At 40.4% G+C, this 14103-nt stretch overlaps 1 protein-coding gene across 1 annotated transcript in view; it reads left to right on the forward strand.

Moving 5' to 3' along the window:
* Positions 1 to 14103, forward strand: part of RNF38 (ring finger protein 38) — a 143938-nt gene that overhangs the window by 66859 nt on the left and 62976 nt on the right. The gene's annotated exons all lie outside the window — the stretch shown is intronic.

Genomic DNA, 14103 nt, shown 5'->3' on the forward strand with positions numbered 1-14103 from the left:
CACCATGTCAAGGGATCACCCCATGGGACAAAAGAATCTGAACAACAGCCATTTACCCCCAGACATTTCCTCTGACATTTAAAAAAAAAAAAAAAAAAAAAAGGTATGGACCAAAAAATCTCTAGAGAAATAGAATCAATAAAATACAATCACAACTTCAGGAAATGAAAGACACACTTAGAGAAATGCAAAATACACTGGAAAATTTCAATAGAATTGAACAAGTAGAAGAAAGAACTTGAGGGGTCAAAGATAGGCCTTTTTAATTAACCCAGTGTGACAAAAATGAATAAACTGAATAAAGCCTCCAAGAAGTTTGAGGTTATGTTAAACGATGAAGCCTAAGAATAATTGGTGTTGCTGAGGAAGAAGGGAAATCTAAAAGTTTGGAAAACTTATTTGAGGGAACGATTGAGGAAAACTTCCCTGGCCTTGCTAGAGATCTATACATCCAAATACGAGAAGTTCAAATAACTCCTGAGAAATTCATTGCAAAAAGATTATCACCTAGGCACACAGTCATCAGGCTAACTAAAAGATGAAGAAAAGAACCTTAAGAACTATTAGGGAAAAGCATCAGATAACCTATAAAGGAAAACCTGTCAGATTAACAGCACATTTTTCAGCAGAAACCCTGCAAGATAGAAGGGATTGGGGTCCTATGTTTAGCCTCCTTAAACAAAACAATTATCAGCCACGAATTTTGTATCCAGTGAAACTAAGCTTCATAAATGAAGGAAAGGTAAAGTCTTATTCAGACAAACAAATGCTGAGAGAATTTGACACCACCAAGCCAGCACTACAAGAACTGCTAAAAGGAGTTCTAAATCTTTTTTTTTTTTTTTTTTTGAGACAGAGTTTCACTCTTGTTGCCCAGGCTGGAGTGCAATGGTGCAATCCCGGCTCACCGCAACCTCCACCTACTAGGTTCTAGTGATTCTCCTGCCTCAGCCTCCCAAGTATCTGGAATTACAGGCATGCGCCACCACGCCCAGCAAATTTTTTGTATTTTTAGTAGAGACAGGGTTTCTCCATGTTGGTCAGGCTGGTCTTGAACTCCCAATCTCAGGTGATCCACCCACCTCGGCCTCCCAAAGTGCTGGGATTACAGGGGCGAGCCACCATGCCTGGCAGGAGTTCTAAATCTTGAAACAAAACTTCAAAGTACACCAAAATAGAACCTCCTTAAAGCATAAATCTCACAGGGCCTATAAAACAATAACACAAGGAAAAAAAATAACAAGATATTCAGGCAACAGCGAAAATGATGAATAGATTAGTAGCTCACATCTCAATACTAACATTGAACGTAAATGGCCTAAATGCTCTGCAAAGAATACAGAGTGGCAGAATGGGTAAGAATTCACCAAGTGGCCGGGCGCGGTGGCTCAAGCCTGTAATCCCAGCACTTTGGGAGGCCGAGATGGGCGGATCATGAGGTCAGGAGATCAAGACCATCCTGGCTAACACGGTGAAACCCCATCTCTACTAAAAAATATACAAAAAACTAGCCGGGCGAGGTGGCGGGCGCCTGTAGTCCCAGCTACTCGGGAGGCTGAGGCAGGAGAATGGCATGAACCCGGGAGGCGGAGCTTGCAGTGAGCTGAGATCTGGCCACTGCACTCCAGCCTGGGCGACAGAGCAAGACTCCGTCTCAAAAAAAAAAAGAATTCACCAAGTATCTGCTGTCTTCAAGAGACTCACCTAACACATAAGGACTCATATAAACTTAAGGTAAAGGAGTGAAAAAAGATATTCCATGCAAATGGACATGAAAACGGAACAGGAGTAGCTATCCTTATATCAGACAAAACAGACTTTAAAGCAACAACAGTTAACAAAGACAAGGAGGGACATTATATAATGATAAAAGGATTAGTCCAACAGGAAAATATCATAATCCTAAATATATTTGCATTTAACACTGGAGCTCCCAAATTTACAAAACAATTGCTACTAGACCTGTGAAATGAGATAAAGAGCAGCACAATAATAGTGGGGGACTTTAGTACTCCACTGATAGCACTAGACAGGTCATCAAGACAGAAAGTCAACAAAGAAACAAGGAACCTGAACTATACACCAACAGTGACCAAGTGAGAATCAAATCAAGAACTCAACTGCTTTTACAAAAGCTGCAAAAAAAAAAAAAAAATTAGGAATAGACCTAAGAGCTGAAAGACCTCTACAAGGAAAACTAGAAAACACTGCTGAAAGAAATCATAGGTGACACAAACAGAAACATATCCCATGCTTCACATTTCTTGCCTCCTGCTCCCAGCAACCACTGATATTTCTGTATGTGAATTTGCCTATTCTGTACATTTCATAAAATAGGATCTCAAAATGTAGCCTTTTGTGTCTGGCTTCTCTCACTGAGCATGATTATGTTAGTCTGTTCTTGTGTTGCTATAAAGAAATACCTGAGGTGGGGAACCACTGCACTCCAGCCCGGGCGACAGAGCGAGACTCCGTCTCACAAAAAAAAAAAAAAAAAAAAAAAAAAAGAAAAGTTTAATTGGCTTGCAGTTCTGCAGACTTTACACAAAGCATGGTGCTGCATCGGTTTCTGGTGAGGCCTCAGGAAGAGGGAAAGAGAGAGTTGTGGGAAGATGCCAAGCTTTTTTTTTTTTTTAAATTGAGATGGAGCCTTGCTCTGTTGCCCAGGCTGGAGTGCAATGGCGCATTCTCGGCTCACTGCAACCTTCGTCCCCCAGGTTCAAGTGAGTCCCCTGCCTCAGCCTGCCTAATAGCTGGGATTACAGGCACCTGCCACAATGTCCAGCTTTTTTTTTTTTTTTTTTTTTTTTGCGATGGACTTTTGCTCTTGTTGTCCAGGCTGGAGTGCAATGGCTTGATCTCGGCTCACTGCAACCTCTGCCTCCTGGATTCAAGCGATTCTCCTGCCTCAGCCTCCCTAATAGCTGGGACTATAGGCATGTGCCACCACGCCCGGCTAATTTGGTATTTTTAGTAGAGATGGGGTTTCACCATGTTGGTCAGGCTGGTCTCAAACTCCCGACCTCAGGTGATCCACCCGCCTTGGCCTCCCAAAGCGCTGAGATTACAGGTGTGAGCCACCGCACCTGACCCTAATTTTTGTATTTTTAACAGAGATGGGGTTTCACCATGTTGGTCAGGCTGGTCTCAAACTCCTTACCTCAGGTGATTCACCCACTTTGGCCTCCCAAAGTGCTGGGATTACAGGCATGAGCCACTGAACCCAGCCAGTGCCATGCTCTTCTAAACAACCAGGTCTTTCATGGAGTACCAAAGCGAGAACTCGCTCTTCACCAAGCGGATGGTGCTAAGCCATTCATTAGTGATCCACCCGCAAGATTCAGATACCTCCCACGAAGTCCCATCTCCAACATTGGGGATTACAATACAACATGAGATTTGTAGGGGACAAATATCCAAACCATATCACATGATCATTTCAAGATTTATGTTGTGCAAGTAATTGGGTAGTTAGCTGCTCTCTATTAGGTGCTGAAGATGACCTTCAACTAACAATTCAGGTGAAAATCAGGGTCATGGAAAGAACATTTCAGGGAAATAATACAGCTAGTGCAAAATCCCTAAAGCCGGAAAGATGAGGGAAACAAAAGGCTGATATTTGCAAGCACGGTGGATGCGGAGTGGGAATGATATGAGATGAGGTTGGGGAGGTGAGCATGGGCCAGCCCATGTAGTTCTTTGTAAGCCAGGGAAAGTGGTCTAGATTTTATTCTGCTTTTTCGAGAAGCCACTGGAGGGTTTTATGCAAAGGAGTGGCATAATATGTTTTTAAAAGACCACCTTTCTACTTTCTGTGTCTCTGAATTTGGCTGCTGTATGTACCTCATACAAGTAGAATCATACATTATTTGTCTTTTTGTAACTGGCTTATTTCAGTTAGCAGGTCCTCAAGGTTTATCCATGTTGTAGCATATGCCACAATTTCCTTTCTTTATAAGGCTGAATAATACTCTTTTGTAAGGCTGAACGTGGTGGTTCATGCCTATAATCCCAGCACTTTGGGAGGCCGAGGTAGTTCACTTGAAGTCAGGAGTTTGAGACCGGCCTGGCCAACATGGTGAAACCCTGTCTCTACTAAAAAAAAATAGAAAAGTTAGTCTGGTGTGGTGGCAGGTGCCTGTAGTCCCAGCTACTTAGGAGGCTGAGGCAGGAGGATCACTTGAAGCTGGGAGGCAGAGGTTGTAGTGATCCAAGATCGCGCCACTGCACTCCAGCCTGGGTGATGGTGCAAGATACCATCTCAAGAAAAAAAAAATTTCATTGTAATATACATCACCTTTTGTTTATTCATCCATTGATAAATACTTGGAGTTGCTTCTACCTTTTGGCTATTGTGAATAATGTTGCTATGAACATGGGCGGACAAGTATCTCTTCAAAGACCCTGCTTTCAGTTCTTTTTGGTATATACCCAGAAGTGGAATTGCTAGATCATATGGTAATTCAGTTTTTTATTTTGTAAGGAACTGCCATACTGTTTTTCATAGCAGCTGTACCATTTTATATTCCCAGCAACAGTGCAGAGAGATTCCAGTTTCTCCAAATCCTCGTCAACACTTGTTATTTTCTGGTTTTTATTTATTTTTTATTTTATAGTAACTATTCTAGTGAGTGTGAGATGGTGGTGTTGATTTATACTTCCCTTTGCCATTTTTAAATCAGGTTTTTTTTTTTTTTGCTCTTCAGTTCTGGGAGTTATAGATTCTGGATATTAACCCCTTATTAGACATGATTTTACATGTATTTTTACCTATTACATAAGTTACATTTTTTTTTACTGTAATAAAGTACACATAACATAAAATGTACCATCTTAACCATTTAAGTGTACAGTGCAGTAGCATTAAGTACATACAGTACATTTACCTTTTGGGCAGCCACCACCACTCTCCATCTCCAGAACTTTTTCATCTTCCTAAACTGAAACTCTACCCATTAAACAGTAACTCCTCATTGCCGCCTCCTCCATCCCCTGGGAAACACCATTCTACTCCTAGACTAATTTCAGACTCCGTTTCTTCCTTCACTTAATAAAAGAGAGGGTCCACTGCCAACTAATAGGATTGTTTCTATATGTGGAGGCCTTCTTGGTAACGTGATTGATTATTGTAGGGAATAGTAATAGAAAATAGGGTTGTTGAAAGAAAAGAGATAGAGACAAAAACTGGTTGGGTATTTTCATACTGGATGTCTTATCCACAGGCCTCAGCATTCTTGCCTCAGTTCTGCCTTATTCTTTTGCATCAAGAAGTTGATCTTGCCAGCCATTTCTGTGTTGTAGATCTGCCAGCAGGTTTCATAGCTTTCCCTTTGTTCCTAGTGGCATGGCTTCTCATAGTACATAGCCAGGTGTGGTGGTGGGCACCTGTAATCCCAGCTGCACAGGAGGCTGAGGCAGGAGAATTGCTTGAACCCAGGAGGCAGAGGTTGCAGTGAACCGAGATCATGCCATTGCACTCCAGCCTGGGCGACAGAGCGAGACTCCGTCTCAAAAAAAGTAAATAAATAAAATAATTTGAGGAACAAATCTATTGGTATGTTCTTTTGTAGGGTTTCATTGCCTTTAGGTTTAGGAAATCTGTCTCCATTCAGATACTTACCGTATTTTCTAAAAGTTTTATTAATTTTACATTATCCTTTCTTATCTACCTGGAATTTATTTAGTATATGATTATGTGGCCCACTGTGTTTTCAGTAGATTCTCACTTTGCTTTGTTGTGAAATATCTGATTAGAGATACCATGTAATGATAGGTATTTTGAGGTTGTTGTTATTGGAGATTATTTTGTTGGTCTTTAAAATGTCATCATCTCTTAAGTCTATTTTGTTTTATTTACAAGACACTATTGCAACAGGAACAAGCAAGCCAGGGGAAGAAATAAGCTTCCTATGGAAGCTTAAATTTTATATTTACTCTACAAAGAGTTGTACTGCCTTAAGGGATTTATTTAATGTTATGATTTGTTTTGTAGTACAAATTAGAAATCTGCCCATATATTTCCTTCTTTTCCTTAAAGTCTGGAAGGCCTACAGAATGTGGCATGGGCAGGAGGATACAGGGTTTGTGGAGATGTGCCGTGTATCACATACGTCTGTGCAAAACCAGTCGTGTTAGGCAGGATCCTAAAACTATCATCAGTGGAAACACTGGCAGTTTTAGTGAGCTGGTCACATTTCATGAATGCAAAATGTTAGATGTCTATAGCAGGGTGTGTGTCATCTAGAGCAAGTTATTGACTGTACAGGTAATTGAGCTCCACCAGAATTCCCTGGAGGAAAGTGTTCCTCATTGAACATAATGGAAATAGTAAGACGTTCAGGCAGTCTGGTCTGCCACGTTCTATTGTTTCTTGCATCTCAGACTTCTTAAGACTCTGATTCCCATTTTTCAGCGATTTCTCCTCATTGTCCTTCCCAAAAGTAAAGTAGCTAGTTGTCTGTGCTTCTATTGCCTGCCGGCCGGCCTTCCTTCCTTCCTTCCTTCCTTCTCTCTCTCCTCTCTCTCTCTCTCTCTCTTTCTTTCTCAACAGCCTCCAAAGCAGCTGGGATTACCAGCATTCACCACCATACCCGGCTACTTTTTGTATTTTCACTAGAGACAAGGTTTTGCCATGCTGGCCAGGCTGGCCTCGAACTACTGACCTCAAGTGATCCGCTCCCCTCCGCTACCCAAAGTGCTGGGATTACAGGGGTGAACCACCACACCCAGCCATGTGCATAACATCATTAATTTTCTTGAAGCACTTTTTTAAGTATAACCCATTTAAGTCCTCATTTCACTGACTTTTGGGATCACATTTTCCATTAATGCCCAATTCTTAATGATTTGAGCCCTTGCTCTTCTTAACTTCAGTTGAACAGTTTGTCTGGCTTTCCTCTCCAGGTATTTCTGGGACTTCCTAGGTAAGCTACTTGTCCTTCCAGCCAGTCCTTTGACCCATGGCCCATTGGGTCACCGGCTTCCCTAAGGTGTTCTCACTGGTGTCACTTTGGCTTAAGTTTAGGCCCAGCTCCTAGGCTATAGTATTTAATAAGACTATAGTTTGGGCCTGGTTCCTAGGCTATTAATATTTAATAAAGGATTTAACAGAAGGGCATTAGAACAAAGAGAACTTAAAACTGCATATGAAATATGGCTTCACTCAAAGTATACTGGTCCAAGTTCTGCCTCAGGGCTTCTCTATTCTCTGAGGCTTGGCTTACTGCTGTCCATAGGACCAGCCTATCTTTCCTCAGGGAGTACCCTGAAAACTACTGATTCCCCTCCAGGGTCAACTCCAAACTGTGATCAGTTAGCTTTGCTTTGAATAAAAATTGCCAGCCTTGGCAATGTGGCAAAACCCTGTCTCTACAAAAAAAAAAAAAAAAAAAAAGTATTAGCCTGTTGTGGTGGCGTATGCCTGTAGTCCCAGCTACTCAGCACTGAGGCGGGAGGATCACTTGAGCCCTAGGAGTTCAAAGCTGCAGTGAGCTGTGATCATGATACTGCACCCCAACCTGGGTGACAGGTTTCAAAAAATTGATGCTGCTTTTTAGGAGGCAGTGTAGCAATATATCTTGAAATTTTAAGAAAAATCACATACTGTTTGAACCAGCAATTTTACTTCTAGAAATGTACTTTTATGGATATATTTTCAAATGCATGCCAAACTATATGTATGAATATTAATAATACCTTTGTAATAGCGAAACACTGAGAACAACCTAAATGTAATACAGGATTAAAAAAAAATACAGAGATGGTTCCTCCCTTACAAAGAAAGAATTGGTTTTGTTGAAAAGAATAACCTAGATCTGTACATGGCTAACTTTTTTTTGTGCTCTGAGTCTCCATTGGATTTGGTAAAAACTGTAGTACCAGAATATGATTGCCCCTGAGATGAAGCTGCTGGAGCAACTACAGTCGAACCCAAGGTGCTGTCTTCTCCAGAACGGAATGAGCAAGAACATGGCTTCAAAGACTCTAGGTTACAGCAGGCAATATAATAGAGGCCTCTTGCCTCAGGGTCAGCTCCTGCCTGTTTCCCCTGTTCTAGAGGTTGAATGTGCAGTGCATGTTTTATTTGTGCCCTTGGCTCTCTGCTTCTGATTGGTATGGGTCTCTCTTTTTCTGTTTCTGACTTGGCTGTCCTAGGCACTTAGGTTTCTTCATTTGAACTCCTTCTTGGCTGATGCCTTTTCACTGTCCACCTGCTTTAGCCCCTTCACACCTTCACTACCATGAGCTTTCCCTCTGTCATCCCAGCTACCATGGCTCATTCCAAGTCATCTCTCACCTGCACTGTGGGAACAGCCATCTGACTAACTCTTCACCCCAAAGCTGGGTAAGTGGCTATATAATACGGGAGGCTTTCAGTGGACTTGGATTTGGGTGAGCCTTTGCTGCCCTCTTCTGGTCTCTAGCTGCTATAGCCGGCAGCTGCTGATAATTAACTTTTTCTGCTTTGATAGGCGTTAACATTTCTGGGTGAAACTGCTTATGCTGATTGTTTTGCAGTAGTAGATCAAGTTGTAGCATGCGTGTAGATACTGCGTAGCCTAAATGCTGTTCAGCCAATATGCCTTTTCCCTCAGTTTATCTTTATCTTTTTTTTTTTTTTTTTTTTGTATTTTTGGTAGAGACGGGGTTTCATCATGTTGCCCAGGCTAATCTCAAACTCCTGAGCTCAAGTGATCTGCCCACCTCAGCCTCCCAAAGTGCTGGGATTACAGGTGTGAGCCACCACGCCTGGCCCAGTGCAGCTTTATGTTATTCAGTCCTTTTAGCTGGTTTTAGAGGAAGAAAGGAAACTTAGGGATGACAGCAAAGCTAGTTTCAGGGAAAATTTTGAAATTTATTTTTTTTGCATCCCTTTTCCTCTCTTTTCACTGCCCACTTTCTGTTGTTCCTGTGCTTCATTTCTTCTTGGGAATTTACCTAGCGAGAAACGTAGAATCAACCACTGCTGTGAAGTATTTACATATCATTAATTGAACTATTTATTAAGCACTTGGCATGTGCTAACCCCTTGCCAGATTTAGTGAGACTTAGTCCTTGGCTTCAAGAAGTTTACTATTTATTGGGCAGAAGTGTCAAGTAAATACAAAGTTGGAAGGCAGAATAGTTAATGCTATTTTAGAACACACAGGAGAGGCCACTAACGGCAATAGAGATTGAGGTTGGAGTGAGATTATAGTCGGAATACTTGGATGTGGATGTGATGGCAGAACGGTACTGACGGTGTTAACCAATGGGAAACTGCCTTCTCATTAGCAGAGGTCCAGAACTTCCAGCAGGTAAGCCATTCTTTACCCAGCACCTCCTTTGACATTTCCTTCCGTGTGAATGGTTCTTCAGCATTTGGACAAGTGGTTCTTTATCTGTAGCTGTTGAATCATCCCTTTCAATGCCTTAAAATAGGAGATGGTCCTCTTTCCATTTTTGTGCATTTTCCGTCATCCATTCTGCCCCCCAACATTGGTGTCAGGGATATACAAACAAACCAGAACTGAGACTTGAGGAGCTTACAGTTTAATAGGAGGAAATGGATATTTGATAAATGCTATAAGGTGTTACGATACAAGTATGTAGAGGGATAAGGAGGATAGCCTGTAACCCACAGTCACCTTTTTTGTAAAAAGATCCTTCAGATAACCATTATTTAGATATTCCTTAATGTCTAGAAATGCAAAACTGGTCACAAAAATGAACTGTATATTTACCATTTGACAGACTATTAACTAGCACGTATTTAAATTCGTTTATGATTATTGTTTATGTAATGTGTTTTAAAATGTATTTGTAGCAGCAGTACCCTTCAAATTCACAAGATTGGGAAATGGTTTTCTAGAAGCAGATAGTGAATTTCAGAATGAGATCTTTCATTCATATATATATATGTGTATATATATATATCTCTCCTAAGATTACAGTTGTTTTGCCTTAGTTAGAAACAAAGAAAAAACAGGATATCTAAGGAAATTTAACTCCAAGTCCAGTTAGCCAACCAGCAAATTTTCCTAAACATTTAAAGGCATAACACCAGTCTTAAAGAAACACTTCTAGAGAATAGAAAGCAAGCCAGTACTCCCTGATTCATTTTCTGAAGCTAGCATAAGTCTTTGTAACAAAACTTGACAGGGACATTACAAAAATGGAAAATTACAGGTAATGTCACTCAAAACACAGAAGCAAAAATTCTAAACAAACCAAATCAACCATTTAGAGCAATACAGTAAGCCTAAAATGGGCTGATTAGGAATGTGAATTTGGTTGAACACCCCCAAGCCAATCAAATTCACATATTAACAGAAAAATCACATGATTAACTTGTAGATACAGAAGTTTTTCCAAAAATCAAACATCCATTGATGATTTTTTTTTCTTTTTTTTTTTTTGAAGAGACAGTGTCTCTCTCTGTTGCTTAGGCTGGAGTGCAAAGGCACGATTTCAGCTCACTGCAACCTCTGCCTCCTGGGTTCAAGCAATTCTCCTGCCTCAGCCTTCCGAGTAGCTAGGAGTACAGGCACGTGCCACCATGCCTGGCTAATTTTTTGTAGTTTTAGTAGAGATAGGGCTTCACCATGTTGGCCAGGCTGGCCTCCTGACATCAGGCGATCTGCCTACCTCGACCTCCTAGAGTGCTGGGATTGCACATGTGAGCCACTGCACCCGGCCCATGTATAAATTTTTAACAAATTAGAAATAGAGAATTCCTTTAATTTTCTAAAGGGGTCTTTAAAAAAAAAAATACAAACACCATACTTAAGTATTAAATATCAACAGTTTTTCATTTGAGGTTTGGGATAAACTAAAGCTGTCTGGTTAGCACTGTACTAGAGGTCCTTGCCAGTGCACTAAGACAAGAAAATGAGTATATGTTGGAAAGAAAGAAATATAACAGCCAGGATTTTCTGCTAAGTAGACAAGGATGTAAACAGAATTGTGTGTATAGAAAACTCAAAAGAACTGAGATAAACTATTAGAATTAATAATTGAATTATATTAAAAACCTAGAATAAACCTAAGAACTAAAATGTGCAAGACCTTGACAGAAAACTATGAAGCATTATTGAAAGAATTAAAGACTCAAGTAAATAGCTTATAGATTGCTATCTTTACAATATTGAATCTTCCAGTATTCCTTAACTCATTTCTAGATCTAATGCAGCCCCAAGAAAATCCCAGCAATTTCATCTTTTTCCTTGTCTTTTTTTCTTTCCTTCTTTTGAAATAATTTGATTCTAAATTCCTATGGAAATTCAAAAGGCGAGAGATAACGTAGACACTCTGAAGGACAACCTGCTGTAACAGATGAAAGGAAGTCTTATAGAGCTGCAGTAATGACGATGGTGTGGATCAGCACAGGGATAAAGAGAACAGTGCAACAGACTACTGAACCCAGAAACAAACTCATGCATATGTGGCCAGTTTTTTAAACAAAGGAGCAGTTAGCAAGTCTTTTTCAGTATATGATGCTGTGTCAAGTAGATGTCCGTATGGGGAAGGGAGCACTTGATTCCCACCTCACCAACACCAAAAATCAATTCCAGGTGATGTGTAGATCTAAATGGAAAAGAGAAAATAATAAAAATTCTAAGGAAATAATATAGGCAAATGTCTTTATGACCCAAGTGTAGGGAAATATTTCTTAAACTGGATAATAACAGCAACTAGAAGCACAAACCTGAAACCATTAACTATAAAGATTTAAAGATGGGAAAAATTAATGGTGTGTTTGTGTGTTCTGTTAGAAATAATCCAACAAAGAGAGAAACATGATGGTATAAAAGAGAATTTGCAGAGTCACATTCTTTACAAGGTGAAAAGTGGGTGAGATTTGGCATTGAAGAATAGGCTGAATTTGTTCACTGGTGATCGGTTCTAAAATTCTATGCAGTTTTTGAATAGTGGCTGCTGTTATTCCCATGTATTAGAATGGGAGAACACCAGAGTAAACGATCTCATTGAATAGCTACCAGAACCATCTGAAGGAACTTCAGCATTTTCCTGTTCAGTAAGCAGTGTTTTGATATATTTTTATTTTAAAATTGAAGGGACTCAAATGACTTGGGTACCTCTGGAATAACAGTAGTCATTCACAATTTTCACTTTTGTCAAGAAAACCAGTTTTTTAAAGGGCAGCCTCAGAGTCAGAATTCTCAAAAAGCTCTTGCCAAAAGCATCTTTTCTTACAAATGCTGTACTGTCCCTTACCCCTGTGTGGCTTTTAAAACTGATCCTGGACAATTCATTAATTGGACTAGCCACACTTCAAGTGCCTAGTAGCCACATGTCACTAATTAGTGGCAGCCTTTTCAATGGGGCAGATGTAGAATATTTTTGTCATTGCAGAAAGTTTTCTTAGTTCTACAATGGGACTTTCCACCTTTGCGGACAGACACCAAATAAAATTTTAGCTGGCCTGTAGTTAAGTGACTGCTCTGGTATAACTTTAACCCCTGCCACATTAGGTTGTCAAAGGTGGCCCACCACCTTAAAAGCCTGCCTACTCTTTGGGTGTTTACTTGCATGGCTTATGATTTTCTGGTTAATAAATAAATTAGAGGCTGTGCATCGTAGTTCACACCTATAATCCCAGCATTTTGGGAGGCCAATATGGGAGGATTGCTTGAACTCAGGAGTTAAGAGACCAGCCTGGGCAACATAGTGAGACCTGTCTCTACCGAAAATCAAAAATTTAGCCTGGATTGCCTGAGCCCAGGAGTTTGAGACCACAGTGAGATGTGATCCAGCCATTGCACTCCAGCCTGGTCGACAGAGCACCCTGTCTCAAAAAAAAAAAAAAAGAACAAATTGTGGTACACATTTAAAACTATCCAATCTGGGGTTGTGACAGCATTGTTGAAGATGGTAATCATTTGAGAGGTTTCAGAAAGCTTGATTTGCTGAAGCTTATAGGTGAGGAATGTTGGAGGACTGTAATAGATTTTTGCTGCTGAGTTCAGCACTTGAGGAATCTGCCTCTTATAATTAGATAGCTCCCGAATGTAATTTCCCTTTCCTTCCCTGATGTTCTTCTCCCCTTTCCCCTCTCTTCACATAGTCCTATCCAAGCTTGGAGGAAGCTACTTCAGGGTGGTCTGCGTTATGTAGGGAATTTTTTTTTCTTTTTTTTCTTTTTTTTTAAGCTTAGATTCTGGTGGAAGATCTGTAATGCAAGGCGAATTCACAGTAGATTGCAATTTGTGAGGGATACAGAGGATAGAAATAGGATAAATTGGATATACTTAAAGATATGGTTGGCACTTTACCTTGAAGTGAAAAAAAAGAAAAAAAGAAAAAAAAAAACAAGTTTAGATGTGATCATCTCCAAACTGGCTGCTTCGGGAGAGAGCCAGCTGGTTAACTGGGTTACATAATTCGAGTATGGGTTTGGGGTGGATATGTTCATAGGGGCTTAATACCTCTTTCCAGCTTCTCTTTGTCCTGGAATTCCAAAACCTGTGATGTTATTGCTGGAACTTTGATTCAGCAGTTGCTAAACACCTACTCTTGTGTTTGTGGCACTAGGATTGGGCCTTGGGTTTACACAGTTCCAAGAGTCTGGGTGCTCAGTCTGATAATAGGAGACAAGTGTACACAAATAATTATCGTATAGTGTTGTTCATAAACAGAATGTCCAAGGTTCAGAAGGTCCTGAAACAACATTTAGTCTGATTTCCCCCATTTTCTACTGGATGCAGCTGAGGCCCAGAGAGGGAAAGAGACTGGTTTAAATAATGCCAAAAGAACTAGAACCTCAGAACCCGAGTTTTCTGTTGACTGGTCCTTAATAATTTTACTCTACCACCCTAAAATATGATCACCATCCTTGTGGAAAACATCTAATTTGTATCTGCTTTAAAAAGCCCACCCCTTCCATGTTGTTCTGTTGACTGCCCTCTCTCCTTAACTGTGATACCACTTTACTATTTTTTCCTGGTATGGATTGTGCTTTTGTGGAAATTTTTATTTCCTTTCTTGTATCGTGATTATCAGGACAGGAGCCAAGCCGGCTTCAATCTTTGTCCTTATTTCCCCTCTCCAAGCGACGTCTGAACAACTGTCAGTCACACTTGAAGCCTCAGACAAGTTCGGTTC

The sequence above is a fragment of the Theropithecus gelada genome, chromosome 15 (assembly GCF_003255815.1).
Source record: "Theropithecus gelada isolate Dixy chromosome 15, Tgel_1.0, whole genome shotgun sequence".
In the NCBI taxonomy this organism is placed as follows: Eukaryota; Metazoa; Chordata; class Mammalia; order Primates; family Cercopithecidae; genus Theropithecus; species Theropithecus gelada.